Source organism: Rhagoletis pomonella, unplaced genomic scaffold (assembly GCF_013731165.1).
Source record: "Rhagoletis pomonella isolate Grant_MI unplaced genomic scaffold, Rhpom_1.0 Rhpom_scaffold_00005, whole genome shotgun sequence".
NCBI lineage: Eukaryota > Metazoa > Arthropoda > Insecta > Diptera > Tephritidae > Rhagoletis > Rhagoletis pomonella.
The window spans coordinates 42,004,150-42,008,188 of record NW_023458559.1 but is presented as its reverse complement, the minus strand read 5'-3'; positions in this window follow the sequence as shown (position 1 = coordinate 42,008,188).

Genomic DNA, 4,039 nt, shown 5'->3' with positions numbered 1-4,039 from the left:
GCAAAGCATGCCTCGGAAATGCTGCTTAAAGACACAGCGAGTACAATAGGTACTTCTGTTTGATTTAATACTGGCAATGCTAAGGAGCATTCCTATAGAAATGTGTAAGGGCCACCTCGGCATCCGAGCTTCGGTTGGAAAAGCACGCCTAACTTAAAATTTATTTAGTACAGTTCGACTTCAGGACGTGTTGTGGGATTTAGACAAAGCATAACTGGCTATGTCACCGGAGATTTTTAGGATCCTATATAGTAAACGAAGAAGATATTCTGCATCGTTTAAACTACCTTGCTAGTACATGCGACTCCCTACGATACCAGGGGAGGCACTCAAGCCTCACTTAGTGCCGTTTTCTCATGTAGGGTTTACAATTTATCTGCCCTTCAAACACATTTTCTTAGAACAAAAGGCAGGTTTAAAGGGCAGATAAATTTTGAAATCTACATGAGAAAACGGCTCTTAGTCTACTACTTTAGTTTTATTCTATAGGCTGAAATCTATATGTGTAGGTTGTTACCCATATATGATCATATTGCCCCTAAAATATTTACTAATGCTCTGAGTCAGAGCTTGACTATTGGACAAGGAGATTCGTTCAAGAGGAGTTTTTCGAGTGTCTGGCCTTTTCTTCTATAAAAACACAATTCACTGTAGTAAAGATTCCGAAAAATTTCAAGGCACTAAGCGTTAACAAGTTTCGAGCTTTGAGCTATTTATCTATTTGTGAACATACAGCCAGTATTACGAATTATAGATGTTGATATCCCGTTTCGCTGTAGCTATCAATTATAGACTTTAGTCATTTCGATATTTGATAAACCTAACGATGCCATACTTTGTCCGAATTTTAAGCGGCTTGCATCTGAAGTCTGTCCGGGTTTGAAGGACGCTACACTGTCCAGTAAGCTTTCACTGTTCACAAAGCCTTTCACTGTTCAGCAAGATTTCACTGCTTAGCAAGCTTTCAATTTTCAGTGGGCTTTCATTGTAGGTGAAAGCTTTCCATCGCCTTGCAAGCTTTCATTATTCAGTAAGGTTTCACTTTTCAGCAAGTTTTCACGGTTCTGTAGGAAAATACACAAAATCAGCGGGCTGGTTGAGTAGTTAAAAGATATACTGAAAAGTTGGTTTTTAGTTTTAAATTCTTTCTAATCTGCACTTCCTAACTTAATCACAAACAAATTATTTAACAAATATGTATGTGTGTATGTACAAATGTATACATAAAGGAACACATCCCACTTTTTGTCTTAACTAAGCAACCTTTATATTTAAATAAATAAACACGGAATATTCTTAGGGAGGTAAAAATCTCAAGTCTTTAGAGTTTTACGGTTTACGACTTCAAGGTTACTGAGCAAGTAGTAAAAATAAAATAGCGTAAAGTGGAATAGCTAATCCTTTATTTATTTTTTATCATTTATAAATAGCGTTACACATGCATAAATATAAATATTTTTTACATACAACTGTACAAGCATGTATGTATGTATATTTGAAAGCCATAAATAATCTAGACAAATAAATAAAGTTCAGGGACACGCTGCACAGAGGGATGCTGCTGAAAGCCTTTCAATGCTACAAGGCTACCCGCTCATTGCCGCTTCAGCAAATGTATGTAAAACGCTCTTGACTGCTGATGGCTGACTTTGTTTTCGTGTTGCATGTAAGGGAAATGCATGCAAATGCACTTAACCACACTACATACATATTTATGCATGTATATACTATAGCATAAATGTGGCTGCGATTTTGTATGAATTTCGCTGTGTGTGTGTGTGTAAATTAGACATTCATTTATAGCATTTATGAGCTTGAAGGACTCGCCGGTGAGGCTTGGGACGACCGCTCGTTTGCCCAGTTGTTAAGCATAGGGCTAACTAAACGTATTGAAAACATGTGGCGCGTGTTGCAAGTTGCAAGCAGGCATTATTAAGCAATGCACCTGCATACATACATACATACATACTTATATATATAAGTGGCATATTGAAGTGGAAATTAACACATTTGCTCGGCAGCAAACAAACAAAAGCGAAATAAAGGGATGCATACAAGAAGTGAGAAACACTCAGAGGTGCAGAAAGGCACAACACACACATACACTCGTACGTATTGAAATGCTATTATGTGTTCGAGGGTGAAGGTTGCTTTTTGCGTTGCTAAAAATGCAGAAGGGTGCAATCGTAAATGCATTTCGGCTGTCAACAAATGCTTGTTGGAGATTTGCAGCAGCGGCAGCAATAGCAACAACGACAGTGACAGCAGCCAGCGGCGTTGCATGCATCAACAACATAATCAACAACAAAGTGGAAACTGTAGCGGTTCTAAGGTATGGGTTTGGCCGAGCATAGGGTTGCATGGGGTTGATATGCGCGCATAATATAAGTCCATAAATACACTCATACATATATATGGAGGTATAAAAGTATCTCCTATATATTTCGGTATTTGACTGCATTTTCAAAACTATGTATTTCCATGTGTGGCAGCTGCAACTCGTCGCGACTGCGTGCCTGCTTTTGTTTTGGGTGCGGCCTAAATTTGACAATCATCGTGCCTCTATGCCTAAATTGTTTTTGTAACGAAATCAATATTTTCTAAAATATTATTTTTTTCCAATTTTAAATGCCGCTGTCACTTACGATTTATAGCAAATTTTTGGGTTTGGAAGGCAAAGGCTGACTCGTTCCGTGCTTAGGTGCATTTACTCAAACACATAAGTAATTATGTATGTGTGTGTTAATGAAAATTTTTAGAGGGTGCAATGGGCAGTTAGTGCCTATAACTGCATTTTTAATTAAGTTTCGATTTGAAAAGAAAAGTCATCGAAGAAATTAATTATTTGTATTTGAAAAAGTTTATTTTGCTTTTACCAGTTTGTTCAAACGGGTATTTCCCCGCTTTAGTACTGCCAATGTGGTGTAGTGGCTACCATTCCGCAGGACCTGGCAAACTTTTTTTTTCTAAAAGCGGTCGTCTGTCGATAGGCAATGACAAACCTCCAAGTGGATTTCTGCCATGAAAAACAGCTTCTCATAAAAATACAATCGCCGTTCGGAGTCGGCGTTAAACTGTATTTCCATCCCCTTTGTGTGACAGCATCAAGTCGCACGCGACAATTCGGAGGAGAAGCTCGGCCAAACACTAACCTATTGTGTAAGCGCCAATTTATTATTATAACCGCCTGTTGGTCATGCTATGCCTTGTATTTTCATCATTGAATCCGCTAGAAATAGTGCCATCCCCCTGATTCTGAAGCCAAAAATAGTTTCTTCAAGGATGAGATCAAGCGGTTGAAAGCGGGCAATCAACATAGCCTGACACGAGTAGTCTGTCGCTCACCGCCTCTCTTTATTAGCGCAAGACTTGCATATCCTTGTGCGTCTTTCCGTGACTTACAACGACGGATCTCCAGGTATCAATCGTCAGATCAGTGTCAAGGTATCAGCTGTCTATGCTTTCTGATAACGTCGTTGAAGGCCGCTCAAGCCCTTGACGAGTTAACTTTCCATGAAAAATTCGCTGCCTTCGGCGTCTAACGTAAGAACGCCGATGAATATATTCTCAGATTACCAAGCGGTTATTTAGGCAATCTCTTCTACCTCTGTTTACTCTCAACTAGAATAGAGACAGCGGACGAACTAGCGAGGTTCAGCTCCGCACTGAATGTGTCCCATGCGGTGAACATGGGTGCCTCGCTTAGCGCGATCAAGGGCATAATAGCCGAATTTTATCACTCGAACGCTAAACAGAGGTAGAACCGTGCATGATCGTATAGGATTACTGTTATTGTTGTAACTACATACCGATTCCCCAAAGTTTTTGGGGAGTGTTGCTGGAGTGACAGTCCTTTTCCAAATATGTATATACCTGGGTCGTTCCGGTTACGTAGACCCGACTTTCGTTGGCGCGTATAGGCTTATTCGTCAGTTCTGGCTGTCCTACGACTCACTTAAAACCAGGGTTATTTTAGGAATGAGCAAAGAAAATACCTACAAGCTTACGGCAGTCTGCACAAAGCACTGGCCAGTTGCCG